This window comes from Populus trichocarpa, chromosome 15, assembly GCF_000002775.5.
Source record: "Populus trichocarpa isolate Nisqually-1 chromosome 15, P.trichocarpa_v4.1, whole genome shotgun sequence".
In the NCBI taxonomy this organism is placed as follows: domain Eukaryota; kingdom Viridiplantae; phylum Streptophyta; class Magnoliopsida; order Malpighiales; family Salicaceae; genus Populus; species Populus trichocarpa.
The window spans coordinates 6819556-6837383 of record NC_037299.2 but is presented as its reverse complement, the minus strand read 5'-3'; the positions used below and the strand labels follow the sequence as shown (position 1 = coordinate 6837383).

The following is a 17828-nucleotide window of genomic DNA, read 5'->3' as shown; positions in this document are numbered from 1 at the left end:
AAATTAGAGGTAATTGACAAATTCGACCTTCAGTCGATGTTTTATGCAAAGCGTAAGATCTAGAGGTCTAAATGAAGTGATTCAAATGGCATTAAAAACCTAACATCCATACCTTTCTGGACATCTAAGACAAGAAAATAAATAAGGATGAGCATGGAAATCATAGCCTTCAAAGTCAAATCTCAGAATCTGCCAATGTTGACCTTTGGCCATTCCAACTTGAATAGCTAGAGATACAGACGTCCAATTGATGCAAACTTAATTTTTACGGATTCCTTACTCAAAGACCTAGTAACGCTCCCAATTTCATCCAAAACAGATGTTATATGAGGGAGATATGATTTTTCAAAGATGAGAACTGAATTTTGCTAACAAACAGGTTTCACGAAGAAACGAGTCCAAATTACGTTCCGAAACATCTAAAACGACATCCAAGTTTTTATTTCAGCAATTTAGCTCCTTTAAGTAAAAGCTTGAACATTTCATTGAAGGATATTTCTCTTTTTTAGGAAAATAGTTATTGAAGTACTTAAATGCAAACTGTCGACTTAAGGGAGGACTATTTTGTAAAATAGAGACTAGGGTTTCATATAAAAAGAAAGAGAGAAGGGAAGAGCAAAAAGAAGAGTAGCCGGCCAGAAGAGAGAGAAAACGCTCATTCTCCCCCACTAACCTGAAATCATGTTTTCTTCTTTGTTTTTGATTAGTTGTTCAACAAACATGCTAGGCTAAACTCTTTTTCTTAGTTACAAGGACACAGAAACCTTCGGATTTCAAGAACTGTGAGATCTATTTTACCTTTCTTTTTCAGTTTATATGATGAATATGTTTGTTCTCCTATGCTTATTTTTCCTATGATTGTTTTATTTTAATTGCTAGAGCGGACTCTAAGTTATTATTGTAAACAATCTATTGCTAAGTTTGATATCTAAACCGAAGTTGTGATATATGAACTTGTGAAACAACTGAGTTTAATAATTGTGGTGAATCTACGTTATTAATCTTAGGGAGAACATTCAATCAAATCAAACATAGATTGCGGACAATTATGTTTTCTTGATTAATCAACTTATCTAGTTCTTAAGGCTGCCATTGAATTAAATTACTAGTGCGGACACTGTGGTTGTTTGATGGTTAGGGTTCGTTATATGGCGGATCCGTTAACTAACCAATGTTAAGAAGAGATAAATATTCAGTATATAAATTGATGTTTCGTTTCCATGATTAGTTCTGATTTCCGTAGGTGGATGTTTACTTGCAACCAAGGTTTGTTCTCTTGATAATTTTCTGATTTTATTTAATTTCGCTTGATAGTTTTCTGTTTTCTTTTGCTTTGGACTAAATAACGTTAAAACCCCCCCAATTGCATATCATCTAGCATAAAAATCTGACTTGAACCTTCCATGTGGGATCGACCCCTTGCTTGCTCTATACTATCTTGTGTGTTGTGTTTTAAGCTAGAGTAATTAATTTATGCGACTACGACATCGCAACAATAGCATGCAAATATACAAAATGTGTGAGCCGCAAAATGGGTTTCCTTACGCACCATGTTGGTATGATATCCCTATTACAACACAAGGTAATTTCAAGTATTATAAGCAATTTAAAAACATAATAAGGCAATATCAACGTTACATTTCATTCATGGACCAAAAGAGCATAATTCTTTCATTTCTCCTTACTTACGTAAATACCACCCCTAATAATTCGCAAATTACCATAGCTAATTACAAACCTCAAACCCAGTCATCTGTCTCGAATACCATTAACCGAACTAATGTTATTCTCTATTTGAAGCATAACGATCGTAATTCTTTCATATACTTGGTATATACAAAACATAGTACACATGAACACATCAATTCTTGAAACTAACTCATAACTCCCAAATCCGTCTATCCCCTTAGAACACCATTAGCCGAAGCCAGCTGTTCATTCATCGTGGTCATACACTTAGGTTGCCATTAGCCGAAGCTAATCATTTGTCCATCCCGATCATCCTCTTAGGATGCTATTAGCCGAAGCTAATCATTTATTCACCTCGGTCATTTATTTAGCATGCCATTAGCCGAAGCTAATCATTTATATCATTTATTCACCCCGGTCATTCACTTAGGATGCCATTAGCCAAAGCTAAACATTTATATCATTTATTCATCCCGGTCATCCTCTGAGGATGCCATTAGCCAAAGCTAATCATTTGTTCATCCCGGTCATTAACTTAGGATGCCATTAGCCGAAACTAATCATTTATTTATCCCGGTCATCCTCTGAGGATGCCATTAGCTGAAGCTAATCATTTGTTCATCTCGGTCATCCTCTTAGGATTTCATTAGTCAAAGCCAATAATTTGTTCATCCCGGTCATCCACTTAGGATGTCATTAGCCGAAGCTAATCATTAACCAATCAAACATTCCATAGGCGGTTTATGAAATCATTATAACATGATAATATATCATTTGTAATGCTTATTTAAATGATTCAAAACAATTTGACATTCACTATAACATAATAGTAGACCCTTCGTAATACTCGTACAGACGTTCCATAATAGTTTAGCGTTCAGTATAACACAACAATAGATCCTTTGTAAAACTCAAAAAAGCATTCCGTAACAATTTAACATTCTGCATAACACAACATTAAATCCTTTGCAATACTCATACAAACATTCATGACAATTAATATTTAGTATAATACAACGATAGATCCTTCATAATACTTATACGACTATTCGTGATAGTTAATATTCAGTACAATAGAGCAATAGATCCTTCGTAATACTTATAAAAATATTCATAACAATTTAGCATTTTATATAACACAACAATAACTCTGCAATATTCATATAAATATTTGTGACAAATTACATTCAGTATAATACAACAATAGATCCTTCGTAGCACTCATACAACTATTCGTGATAGTTAATGTTTAGTACAATACAATAATAGATCCTTCGTAATACTCATAAAAATATTCGTAACAATTTAGCATTTTGTATAACACAACAATAACTCCTTCGCAATATTCATATAAACATTCGTGACAATTTACATTCAATATAATACAACAATAGATCCTTCGTAGTACTCATACAACTACTCGTGATAGTTAATGTTCAGTACAATATAGCAATAGATCCTTCATAATAATCATACAAATATTCGTATCAATTTCACATTTTGTATAACACAACAATAACTCCTTCGCAATATTCATATAAACATCATGACAATTTACATTTAGCACAATACAATAATAGATCCTTCGTAATACTCGTACAATCATTCGTGACTGTTTAGCATTCCATATAACACAACAATAGATCATTTGTAATAAATTCACTTCAGAAACTCATGTTATGCTAGAAGGGGGTGGAAATCACCTACCAATTCCTCTTGTGGAGTGTCCCTACCCGGTCGAAGGTTCAGTCTTGATCACACCACCTAACACATCAATGGTCACAAATCAGCACATCTGTATTGTTGAAATCACATGACTCATCACCATACATATTTCAAGAATTCACATGTTCACATTCAAGTGTTCCAGATATTACACCATCACACAATGCAATCATTTTAGTCATTGGACCAATTTAGATACGTAAATCTGCTGCAAAAATTAGTAAGCGAAAATTGGTTCGCTAGTGACGCAGATTCACCAGCAAACTGATTCGCTGGAATGCAGAATCGCCAGCGAAACTAGTTCGCTGGTGACTTCATAATTCGGCAGCGAAAACGGATTCGCTGCTGACACCACAACTCGACAGCGGAAACGATTTGTTGTTGACACCACAATGCGGCAGTGAAAACTGATTCACTGCGGACTCCACAATTCGGCAGCGAAAACCTATTTGCTGATGACAACACAATTCAGCAGCGAAAACTGATTCGCTGCAAACTACACAATTCAGCAGTGAAAAACTGATTCGCTGCAGACAAACAAAATTTAACAGTGAAAACTGATTTGCTGCAGACAACACAATTCAGTAGTGAAAACTGATTCGCTATAGACAACACAATTTGGCAGCGAAAACTGATTCGCTGCAGACAACACTCTTTGGTAGTGAAAGTTAAATTGTTGCAGACACCATAATTTAGCAACGGAAACTGATACAAAAGGCGGTGTGGGTTTAAGTTTCTGTTGGGGAAAGGAGAAGAAAAGGGGAGCATGCAGCTATTGCAGGCAGGTTTTTGGGAAGAGGAAGAGGGCAAGAGCATGCAGCTCGTTTTAGGAAGAGTGACCCTTTCTCTCTCCTTGTATTTATAGCCCCAATAAGTGTGTTGGGGTGTTTGGGCGCTAGACCAAGGCTATCCTTATCCCCTTTTTTGGTTATCTTGGGCTAGTTTCTATTCCCATTCTCCCTTAGGATAGGCCGGTCCACACAAATTTTTGTTAGGTTTTACAGTGTCGCTTCTGATTCAGAAATCAGCATCGAAAAACTGTGTCGCTGTCGATTCAGAAATTGGTAATGAAAACTACGTCGCTGTCAATTCAGAAATCGACATCCAAACTATGCCGCTGTCGATTCAAAAATTAACAGCCAAAAACTTTCCACTGCCGATTCAGAAATCAGTAGCCAAAAACTACGCTACTGCTGATTCAGAAATCAACAGCGATGGTGGAGTCATTTCAGCTTTACTTCTCTCTCTTTTTTTTTCTCTTTTTTGGTGTTTACATTCTCCCCTCCTAATATAAATTTCATCCATGAAATTAAAGGGACTCGTATTGATAGTGCCTCCAGGTTCTTAGAGAAAATACCATAGGAACCGACACCAGGTTGTGTTTCAGTTAATTCTCTACGTGAGTCTTTAACTGTCTTGACATATAAGCGATCACTGCCCCATATTACATCAATCACACCTAAGTTGCATCATGTTTACTTTTGTTTCATACCCTATTTCTTGTTGGAGTTCCAATTACGAACTCCCTTTCCATTTTGTTGACAAATTCTCCTAGTATTAAATAAATGGGTAGCACCCAGTTCAAACAACACAAGCACATTAAAGTTTTTCATCGGTACTGTACCTGTTACCACATCGGATGCATCCCTAAATTATTGTTACATTAGGTGGAAGACTCTTCCTGGAGTCCGATCATTTTGTGCCCCTGGCCTTCCTCGGCTGGAGTTTGCTCTTGATTGGAAAGACCTCACCGGTCTATTCACTGTGACAGACTATCGGTAACTTTGAACTTGGCTGCCACATCCTTTATGCTTGCCCAACGTTTCTGTTAGAACATTCCCTCTTTATTATGGCATCAACAAATATAGTTCTATAAATCCATATTCCCATAAGATGGATACTTATCGGGATATGAGAAACCATGTCATCCAAGAGGTCTTCGTCTAGCAAATCTTGGGCATTTTGGCCTCTACTCCTCCATTCTATGGAGGGTGGCTTCGTTCATGCCCCTTGTCGAGTGTGCACCATCATGAGATAGATCACAAAACTTTATTATCATTGACCCTCAGGATCCTAACTAGGTGCTCTGATACCAACTACAATGACCCGGCTTTTCCAAGGCAAAAATCAATGGAATTTTTTTTTGTCCGGTTCTGGATGTTTTTTCACCATATTATTTTGCATATTTATAATTGCATTCCATTCAATAACAAGGCACAATCCACGTAGGATATCGTAAATCAACATTCCCATAAAATAAATTCTCAATACAAACAACACAATTTCGGCACCGAACGCTGATTTGCTATAGACAACACAATTTTGGCAGTGAACACAAGTTCACTATAGACAACACAATTTTGGCAGTGAATGTCGGTTTGCTATGAACAACATAATTTCGGTAGTGAATACTGAGTTGCTGCAGACAACATAAATTTCGGCAGCGAACGCTAACTTGCTGCAGACCATAAAATTTCAACAGCGAACACAAATTCGCTGTAAACAACACAAATTTCGGCAGCGAATGTTGATTCGCTACGAACAACACAATTTCGATAGCAAATACTGATTCATTGTAGACCTCACTATTCTGGAAGCGAACACTGATTTAGTGCAAGCAACACAATTATGGCAGGGAATTGTTGATTCACTGCAGACCACGCCATTTCAGCAGCGAACACTGATTCACTGCTGACACAAAAATCATTCATGAAATCTAAGTCGTTGTTGACTCAGAAATCATCACGCAACCCCTGTCGCAACCGATTCAGAAATCGACAGCAACGATGGAGTCGTTTATGGTTTCACTTCTTTCCCTTGTCCAAGTGTAAGGCCCTTTACCAATGTTTCTCAACCTAGCTGAACATAGAACCTCATTGGAATTAAACTCCATTCATCATTCATCATCAAGCAACACAAGCACTAGCACTGACACATTTTTATTAGCAAGGTTTTCTCATTTCATCTAATATCAACATTTAGCATTGTTACAACTACACACTTACATTCATGATTGTAACATGGCAATTCATCCACACAACTCATAATCACAATAACATGCTATAAGCACACCATCATTCACTTAGTTCTCAAGATATGTAGTGCTATCATTCACACCACATAATCAAGACAGCACATGACACGATTTCTGTTTCAGCTCAAGCATGTTTCTAGAGTTCAAGGATAACATAATCATGCACATAACCTTACTCTTAGCCCATTATCACAAAATGTTGTCAAACACAATCAGAAATCAAGTCAATAGCACTAGCATGTTTTCTGTTTTGATTCAGCATGGTCTAAGGTTCTGACAAAGTCATAATTCCTGCTTTTCTTCTCATAATGTTTGCATTCTGTCCAGCCCCTACCATGCTCAGTTTGTGTATTTAAATTATCCATTTCCTTCGTTAAGTGTTTTGGAATTTGGCCTCTCATTCACCCCTGTTTTACATGCATTCTTCAGCCTAGTTTTCCTTAGCAGCTGGTGTAAGGATTCTAGGTCATCTACTTAGAGTTTTTCTTCATCATTTTGATCCCAAAGTCTCAAGAACAGGTGGGGAGAGAGGTCTGGTTCATACCTTACTATTTTTGGTAGTTTTAGGAAGGGATTCAATACGTTTTTCTTCCCCTTTATTCGCAGTCTTCTTCTTTTGCTTCTTCCCTTCTACTCATGATTTTCCTCTTCTTCTTCCTCTATTCAACCGTCTGTTACACTCCCTCTCCCTCCATGGTTTCGGCCATTGATGTTTTTCTCTAACTCTCTTTTCCTCTCTAACGCTCAAAGAATGTACATGCAGCTAGTTGCTAGGTTTTCTTCTTGGGGAAGTGGCGGCTGAAGTGGTGTTTGCTGGCTGGTTTTTGAGGAGAGGTCTAGACTCCTTCTCCTTCCATGGCTTCGACCACCTCTACTTTTCCCTAATCCTCCCTTGTTCTCCCACATGCATGTAGCTGGGTTTACTGGTTTTGCTTTGGGAAGAAAGGTTGTTGCAGCCAAGGCTGCTACCTGGCTATTTTTGGGGAGAGCAAGTCATTCTCTCTCCTTTGCTGCATTTATACCACTCTTAAATGCAAAGAGGTGTTTGGAAGGCTAGATAAGGTTGTTCTCATCCCTCTTTTGGGTTATTCTAAGGCTAGCCATGTCCTCTATTATTCTCACCTAGAATAGACCAGTCCAACACTATTTTTTGTTGGGTTTTCAGTGTCGTTGTCGATTCAGAAATCGACAGCAAAATTGTGTTGCTGTCGATTCAGAAATCGGTAATGAAGAACGGTGTCGCTGCCGATTTAGAAATGGGCAGCTGAAAACTGTGTTGCTGCCGATTCAGAAATCGACAGCCAAACTGTGTTGCTGCCGATTAAAAAATCAGCAATGAAGAACTGTGTAGCTGCCGATTTAAAAATCGGCAGTTGAAAATTGTGTTGCAATTGATTCAGAAATTTGCAGCCGAAAACTGTGACACTGTTGATTCAGAAATCGGCAGTCAAACTGTGTCGCTGCCGATTCAGAAATTGGCAATAAAGAATTGTGTCGCTGCCGATTTAGAAATTGACAGCAATGGTGGAGTCATTTCCAGCTTTAATTTACCCTTCTTTTTTTGTGTTTACAATGTATATGATGTTAAAAAAAGAATGAAAGGGGATCGGTACTAATGGAAGGTTGAGAAAACATTGATTAGCTATCCTGGTTTAGATAGCTAATGGTATTAACGGGGTTCCATTAGTACCGACATTTCAAATGGCATTGATTAGATATCCTGGTTTGGATAGCTAATGGTATCAATGGGGTTCCATTGGTACTGGCATTTCAGATGACATTGATTAGCTATTTGGGTTTGGATAGCTAATAGTATCGATGAGGTTCCATTAGTGTCAGCATTCCTTAAATTGATTATTCGATCCCGAGTAATTAGGTGACTAATGATGTTAGTAAAGATTTCTAACATCGACATTGTTACTCCTTTTTAAGGGAAAAAGATAAGTTGATTAGTTATTCTAGGTCGGGAATAGTTAATGATATCAATGGGTCACATTGGTATCGACAACCATTTTTGGTGTGATTAGCTATTCCGAGCAAAGAGGCCAATGATGTCAAGGGTTCTTAACATCGACAACTTTGATGGTAAACCAGATATGGATAAGAATTGATTAACTATTCTAGGGTAGGAATAGTTAATGATGTCAATCGGTTGTATTGATATCGGCACTTATGTAACACCTAACAAAAATTAGTGTTAGGTCTACTCACGCTACGATGACTTTGGGTAATATAGGCCGGCCTGCTCTAGGAAAAATGATGGTGAAGAACCGGCCTATCCTAGATTAGGATTTGTGGTGGATAAAACTAGCCTTAAGATAACCCAAAGAGGGATGAGAACAGTCATGGCCAGCACCCAAACACCCCTACCTCAACCCAAAGAGGGATGAGAACAGTCATGGCCAGCACCCAAACACCCCTACCTCATTTAAGAGGGGTATAAATGCAAGAGAGGAAGAGGAGGTGACCCTTCCTCTTCCCCAAAACTGGCTGCAACAAGCTGCCACAACTATCTCTCTCTTTCCCAAATCAAAACCCAACAAACCTAGCTGCATGCATCTCCCTTGGATGTTGGAGAAGAAGGGGGAGTTAGAGAAAAACAGAGGTGGTCGAAGCCTTGGAAGGAGAAAGAGCCTAAACCTCTCCCTAAAACTGGCAGTAGCCATTACTGCAACACACACTCCTCTCAAAAAAAGAAAATCAAACCAGACCAGCCTGCATGCAAACCCTCTTAAATGTAGAGTGAGTAGAGAGTTGGGAAAAAAAGAGAGAAAATCAAAAACATGGAAGAAGAGAGAGCTTAGAGGGTCGGCTGGAGACAAACAACAGAATAGGGAAAGAAGAAAACCTAGATTAAGGGAAGAACCATACCACCAAAACCTTCTCTAAAATTGTCAAAAAAACATGAGGTAAGAGGGTATTTTCCTTTGTTGGTTACTATCTCATGATTTCGGGACATAAGGAGGATGAAACCTCAGAGTAGAAAGCTTAAAGTCCCTTACATATATAACCTCATAAATGATTAAAAATAGAAGATCTAAGTAGTATAATGAATAGATGAACACTAGTGCAGACTCCTACCAAAGAAATATGAACAAAATTGAGGGATTTTGAATGTGTAAACTTAAGAGGGGCCGACCAAGTGAAGAAATTAGGCAGATTGTGAAAGTTGATGACGAAATGCATGGATTAAGACCTTGTTAAAATCTTAGAATCATGCTTAAACCCAAAAAAGAATCCATATGTATGTTAATGACTTAATTTCTGCATGTGTGATTGAAAATAGTATGTGAAAATGTGTTAGAATATGAAAGGTGATTTCATGATGTCTCGTTGTTTACCCCACACTACGCCTCGATAGAGGAGCACATGATTGAGAACCTGAGAGATGGGTTATGGCAGGAATTGAGAGAAGGGTTAATCACGTTACGATTTAAGTAGGTAAGAAAATTGATTGAAGCAGCACAAGCCTTAGAAGCTTGTATTGGAGAAGGTTAGCAGGGGCATGTTGCGATGTCGCGGTCGCACAAATTAATTACCCTAGCTTCAAACACAACACACAAGATAGTATAGAGCAAGTAAGGGGTCCATCCCACGAGGAAGATTCAAGTCAGATTTTTATGCTAGATGATATGCAATTTGGGGGGGGGGGTTTGGACGTTATCTAGGCTAAAGCAAAAGAAAATAGAAAACTATCAAACAAAATTTAATAAAATCAGAAAATTATCAAGAGAACAAACTTTGGTCGCAAGCACACATCCACCTATTGAAATCAGAACTGATCATGGAAACGAAACATCAATTTATATTCTGAATATTTTCCTCTTCTTAACATTAGTTAGTTAACGGATCTGTCGTATAACTAACCCTAACCATCAAACAACCACAGTGTCCGCACTAGTAATTTAATTCAATGGCAGCTTAAGAACTAGATAAGTTGATTAATCAAGAAAACATAACTGTATGCAGTCTATGTTTGATTTGATTGAATGTTCTCCCTAAGATTAATAACGTAGATCCGCCACAATTATTAAACTCAGTTGCTTCACAAGTTCATATACCACAACTCCGGTTTTGATATCAAACTTAGCAATAGATTGTCTACAATAATAACTTAGAGTCCGCTCTAGCAATTAAAATAAACAATCATAGGAAAAATAAGCATAGGAGAACAAACATATTCATCATATAAACTGAAAAGAAAAGGTAAAATAAATCTCACAGTTCTTGAAATCCGAAGGTTTCCGTGTCCTTGCAACCAAGAAAAAGTGTTTAGCCTTGCATGTTTGTTGAACAACTAATAAAAAAGAAGGAAGAATGCATAATTTCGAGTTTCTTAGAGGAGGGGGCGTTTTTCTCTTCTTGGTTGGCTGCCCCCCTTCTCTTCTCTCATTCTTTTTATATCCTAGGAAACCCTAGTCTCTATTTTACAAAATAGTCCTCCCTTAAGTAGACTGTTTACATTTAAGTACTTCAATAACTATTTTCCTAAAAATGGAGAAATAGCCTTGCATGAAATCTTCAAGCTTTGACTTAGAGGAGCTAAATTGCTGAAATAAAAACTTGGACGCTAGTTTAGATGCTTCGAAACGTAATTTGGACATGTTCCTTCATGAAACCTGTTTCCTGGCAGAATTCAGCTGTCATCTTTGGAAAATCATATCTCCCTCATATGACATCATTTTTTGCTGCAATTTTATGCATTTATAGGAATGTTAGTCAGGAATCCAAAACATTTGAGTTTGCATCAATTGGACTTCTGTAGCTCCAGATATTCAAGTCGGAATGGATGAAGGTCAACATTGGCGGATTACGAGATTTGACTTTGAAAGCTGCGATTTTCATGATCTTCGTTATTTTATTTTCTTGCATTAGATGTCCAGAAAGGTATGGATGTTAGATTTTTAGTGCCACTAGAATCACTTCATTTTGACCTCTAGAACTCACGCTCTGCACAGAACATCGACTGAACATCAAATCTGTCAGTTACCTCCAATTTACTCCTTTTTGCATCTTTCATCCAAAAGTACCTTCAAAACATAAAACAAAGAATTTCAAGGTATTTTATAGATATAACATAGGCAAATCATTAGTTAAATATGGGTGAAACTATCGAATAATATGGTTGCATCAAATACCCCCACACTTAGCTCTTGCTCGTCCTCGAGAAAGGATAACTAAAATCAAATAGAAAATAATTATGATCAACCTCTTAATCCCCCATAAAATGTCCAAGAATTTATGCATTATAAACAAGAATACAATCAAGAAGGATAAAGAGTATAAATTTTCATGAATTTATTTACATGCAAACTTCAAAACTCAATTAATCATCGGGATTTAAATGAAATCTATGACATGCCAAAGTGATAGGTCCTCTCATTGATATACACTCCAACACTCACGTGTTTAGGGATTATATGTTTAAATCTCTCAAATTCAATCAATGAATATGTTCTACCATAAGCTTGCTCTTTAATCTCATCTCCATTACTAACATATTACAAACAATGCATGAATCAAAAGGTCTTATTTTCTTGTTGTAATGGGGCTAAGGTTAAGGTGAGGTAAAAGAGAGTAAAAGAAAAGGTTCAAACCAAAGAAAGTAGAGCATTCTGAAAAATGATATTTCAAACAAGATATTCCATCAAAGCACATAAATTTTCCATCTTTAATCACCAATGCTTAACTTCTTTTGATTTCAAGCTTTTTCAACATAAAATCTTAAGAACATAAAGGAACACTTTTTTTTCTTTTTTCTTTTTACCTTTGGCAACTTTGCCTATCTTTTCATCAAGCATCACTTCTTCTTCTTTCTTTTCACATAATTTCCAACCATAATTCCATGAGATCTCACAAGTATATGCTCTACTAATCCTTGGCCAGGGGAGAAGGAAAACATATAAAAAGTTAAGGCTTATACATGGATAAAGCAAAGAAAAGATAAACAAGCTCAAAAGGGGCTCACTAAGGATAATATGTTGTAGGTTGACTTTTTGGCTCAAGTGGTTAAAATTCCTAATGCCTTTATCATCTTCATGTATATATGTAATGTGAATGTAATCTCAACAAGATATGAAGCAAGTTCTAGAGATACATATCATTGAAAGAAGGCACAATCAAAGAATATAATGTTGAAGACTCAAAAGCTTGCATTGGTATAACACTATAAAGTCAACATGACATATTCTCAAAGTCAATCCCTAAACCAATTAAACCTTAAAACTTGCATGCACTCTCCTTCATTCGATTTATATCTTCATGTATCTCAATTAATTCTCATATATAATACTCACATTCTCATAAACCAATAAGAGTTCAAAAGATCAAACATTGAAATTTGTTTTTTTTTAGAACAACAAAGAAAATCAAAATAAGAAAACCAACATTCTCCCAATACCCCCACACTTAAAACACGACATTGTCCTCAATGTTGAAATAAAAGAAAAGGAATATAGGAGAATGACAAAAATGAAGTAAAATGAGAAAAATAAAAGATAAGGGAAAAAGAAAGCAAATCTGTTTTTTTTTTGTGCTGGGTTGCCTCCCAGTAAGCACTTTTGTTTTATGTCATTGGCTCGACATGTTGCATGCTCATTCTTCATAGATTGGTTCAGCTAACTTCGTAGAAGCGGTGAGTTATGTCGTCCAACCTTCATAGAAAGGTTTCAAGCGATGCCCATTGACATTGAGTACTTTGTTAGTTTTTAAACTTGTAATTTCAACTGCACCATAACGAAAAACATTAGAAACAACAAAGGGTCCAATTCAACAAGAGCGCAACTTTCCAGGAAAAAGTTTCAAACGCGAATGATAAAGAAGGACTTTGTCTCCAACATTAAACTCTTTTCTTGTAATGATTCGGTCATGAAGACTCTTAGTCTTTTCTTTATAAATCCTTGCATTCTCATAAGCATTATTTTGTATTTCTTCCAACGTAATTTCAATCTTTTTGGCCACCAAAAGGATAGGCGCCACCCATTTACTATCCGTGATGGGGTGAATGACTCCTGCATCATGGGGAGCAGTTTGCAAAGCTTGCAAAGCCAATGCTGATTCATGCACGTTTTGGGGAACACATATATGCCTCTCCATCTCTTCTATCTTGGTAAAATCATAGCCATAGCTCAAAGCTACGCTTAATCCATCCTCACAATCAAAATCACAAACTTGCTGCACACACTTATCAACTTGGTAATAACATGTGATAGAATAAACATTGCTATAAGGATATGTCATTGCATCATGAAAATAAAATTCAATTTTTTCATCTCCTACCTCCATAGACAAAGTATCCTTACCACAATCAATTTTTGTATCGGCAGCTTTCAAGAATGGTCTCCCAAACAATATAGGAGTGCTGTTTGATGAATCACAAGAATCATGTTCCATATTAAGAATATAAAAGTCGCATGGAATGACCAAACTATCAATCTTGACTAGGACATCTTCTATCACAACAAGTGGGTAAACAAAACTACGATCCGCAAGTTGTATTACAATGCTAGTTTTATTTAAAGGCTCAAGACTAAGAGAATCATAAACATGTTTAGGCATAACACTAATGGATGCACCTAAATCGCACAAGGCCCTTTTGAAACTAGCATTACCAATAACATATAGGATAGTAAACGCACCTGGGTCTTTTTGCTTCAAAGGCATATTCTTTTGAACAATAGCAGATACAACTTCACCCATACTTACCATTTCATGACCTTTTAGTTTGAAAGCTCTCTTGGTAGTACACAACTCCTTCAAGAATTTGGCATACTTGGGAATTTGCTTGATAGCATCAAGCAAAGGAATGTTGAGTTCTACTTTCTTGAAAACCTCTAAAATCTCTTTTTCTTTGTTCTCTTTCTTTGACCTAGAAGAACTCACATGAAAGGGTGGAATTGTTTTAAAACTGAAAGTCATTGATTGAGGAGTTACCTTTGGAGTGTTGGTCTTTGTTTCAGTTTGTGGAAGAGGAGGATGTTCCTTCTTTGTACTCAATTCAGTTTCTATCTCTTCTTCTTCCTCCATCTCAATTTGTTTTGACCTTTTCTCTTCAAGTTCTTTCCCACTTTGCAACATGATCACACTAACATTCTTTATTGGATTCAATGCTTGGGAGGGCAATTTTCCATTTATTTATGCTTCCAATTTCCCCACACTTGAAGCTACTTGCCCCATTTGCTTCTCCAAGTTGTGAATACTTGACCTTGTTTCCTGTTGAAAAGACATGACATTTTGTTGCAAGGTCACAGTGTTAGAAGCCAAAGTTTTCATCATCTCACGAAGATCATCACTGGATGACGACCCCATAACATTGGAGTTTGTGAATGGAGGGGGTTGTCTTGCTTCATAATTCTATTGGGGCTGAAATCCATGGGGATGGAATTGTAGGCCTTGATTGCCTTGTTAAGGCTGGTTCCCATACCATAGGTTGGGATGATCTCTCTATCCAGGATTGTACGTGTGGGAAAAAGGATTATACTTACGTGAGGTTGTCCATTGAATGCTCCATCAACAACATTAGCTTGTTCAATGTAATCTTCTTGCATTGTTGGGCACATATCTGAAGCATGTCCTTGTAAGGAACATATTCTACAAACTTTCACCTGCTGTACATTGCCACAAGCCAAAGAACGCATAAGAGAAGTAAAATCATTAACTTTATTTTCAAGGTTAGAAATGCTGACCTCATTTACTCGTTTGTTTACGAAGTCTCCACGCGTGCCAAATTGTTTCGAGTTGGCTGCCATGTTTGAGATTAATTGGCGTGCAGCCTCGAGTGTCTTATCTATCAATGCCCCTCCACTTGCAGCATCAATGATACTACGGTCAGTAGGCATCAATCCTTCATATAAATATTGAATGAGCAGCTGATCGGGTATTTGATGATGAGGGCATTGAATGCACAGTTGCTCAAATCTTTCCCAATACTCGGAAAGTGTCTCTCCATGATATTGTCGAATCCCACATATTTCTTTCCTTATGTTGGTAACTCGAGATGCTGGGAAATACTTTTCAAGGAAAATCTTCTTCATGGCATTCCAAGTTCCAATGGAACCTGGGAGAATAGAGAAAAACTATGCCTTTGCTGCCCCTTTTAAAGAGAAAGGGAAAGCTTTCAACTTAACATGTTCTTCGTCAACTCCATTCGGTTTCATGCCAACACAAACCATATGGAACTCCTTGAGATGAGTATGAGGATCTTCACCTGCAAGACCATTGAATGTTGGTAGCAAATGTATAAAACCAGATTTGAGCTCAAAGTTTACATTATTGTCGATGTTTATGCACAATGGCTGATTTTCCACGTTAGGAGCAGCAAGCTCCTTGAGTGTTTGTTGTCGTGCAACAGCCATGGTGTTGAGACGAGCTTCCTTTCGTAACCCGCGTAAAGTTTTTTCTATTTCGAGATCCAACTGCACTTGACTTTGGTTAGTAGAACGGGTTACTGGCATTAATCATCAAGAAAACTCAAAAGAAACCAACCACACAAGAGATCGAAAACAATGCAAATTGTACGAAAATCCTACACTAGAAAACTAAAACTGCCTAAAAATCCTAAAAAACAGTGGAATTTGGCCTCGATAGGGTGGGGCTAGTGGATGACCACTAGTTTTGTTTAGAACGTCATTTCCCTTCAGGAAACAAAAGGCTGATACTTAATTCCACCAAAAAATCTGTTTTGAACAGTACCGCAGCAAGCAAAAATTTTGTTTCCTTTTTTTTTAAGAAAAAGAAATAACAATCACAGCAAATAAAAATAATAGCACAAGAATCGACTAAAATTACTTCCCTGGCAACGGCGCCAAAATTTGTTGCGATGTCGCAGTCGCACAAATTAACTAACATAGCTTCAAACACAACATACAAGATAGTATAGAGCAAGCAAGGGGTCGATCCCACGAGGAAGATTCAAGTCAGATTTTTATGCTAGATGATATGCAATTTGGGGGGGTTTGGACGTTATCTAGGCTAAAGCACAAAAAAATAGAAAACTATCAAACAAAATTTCATAAAATCAGAAAATTATCAAGAGAACAAACCTTGGAGTCCGCTCCGGTTTTGATATCAAACTTAACAATAGATTGTCTATAATAATAACTTAGAGTCCGCTCTAGCAATTAAAATAAACAATCATAGGAAAAATAAGCATATGAGAACAAATATATTCATCATATAAACTGAAAAGAAAAGGTAAAATAAATCTCACAGTTCTTGAAATCCGAAGGTTTCCGTGTCCTTGCAACCAAGAAAAAGTGTTTAGCCTTGCATGTTTGTTGAACAACTAATAAAAAAGAAGGAAGAATGTATAATTTCAAGTTTCTTAGAGGAGGGGGGCATTTTTCTCTTCTTGGCTGGCTGCCCCCCTTCTCTTCTCTCATTCTTTTTATATCCTAGGAAACCCTAGTCTCTATTTTACAAAATAGTCCTCCCTTAAGTAGACTATTTACATTTAAGTACTTCAATAACTATTTTCCTAAAAAAGGAGAAATAGCCTTGCATGAAATCTTTAAGCTTCGACTTAGAGGAGCTAAATTGCTGAAATAAAAACTTGGACGCCGGTTTAGATGCTTCGAAACGTAATATGGACATGTTCCTTCACGAAACCTGTTTGCTGGCAGAATTCAGCTGTTATCTTTGGAAAATCATATCTCCCTCATATGACATCTTTTTTTGCTGCAATGTTGAGCGTTTATAGGACTGTTAGTCAGGAATCTAAAAAAATTGAGTTTGCATCAATTGGACTTCTGTAGCTCCAGATATTCAAGTCGGAATGGACGAAGGTCAACATTGGCAGATTACGAGATTTGACTTTGAAAGCTGGGATTTTCATGATCTTCCTTATTTTATTTTCTTGCCTTGGATGTCCAGAAAGGTATGGATGTTAGCTTTTTAGTGCCACTGGAATCACTTCATTTCGACCTCTAGAACTCACGTTCTGCACAGAACATCGACTGAACATCAAATCTGTCAGTTACCTCCAATTTACTCCTTTTTGCATCTTTCATCCAAAAGTACCTTCAAAACATAAAACAAAGAATTTCAAGGTATTTTATAGATATAACATAGGCAAATCATTAGTTAAATGTGGGTGAAACTATCGAATAATATGGTTGCATCAGGGCATCCCAAAACGAGTAAAAAAAGAGACAGGGATGATTTTACCAGTAGACCGCTGCTTTCGAAGAAGGGAAAAAATGGAATGTTTGAGGTATCCAAGAAGAAAGGAACAATAACGGTACTATTTCACCAACAGTCAAGTGAAAGAGTAATGGGTGGAGAGACTCACTCAAGAGCAAACCCTTCAGGGAGGACTAGTGATCAGAAGAATGTGCATTATCCTCACCGTGTGAAGTGCGAACAAAAGCATCCGGGAGACTGC

At 37.1% G+C, this 17828-nt stretch overlaps 1 non-coding gene across 1 annotated transcript; it reads left to right on the top strand.

Moving 5' to 3' along the window:
* Positions 1-15325: 15325 nt before the first annotated feature.
* On the top strand, positions 15326-15432 carry LOC127904406 (small nucleolar RNA R71). The gene has a single exon (XR_008057546.1). It is a non-coding gene; the product is annotated as a small nucleolar RNA R71 (small nucleolar RNA).
* The last annotated feature ends 2396 nt before the right edge of the window (positions 15433-17828 follow it).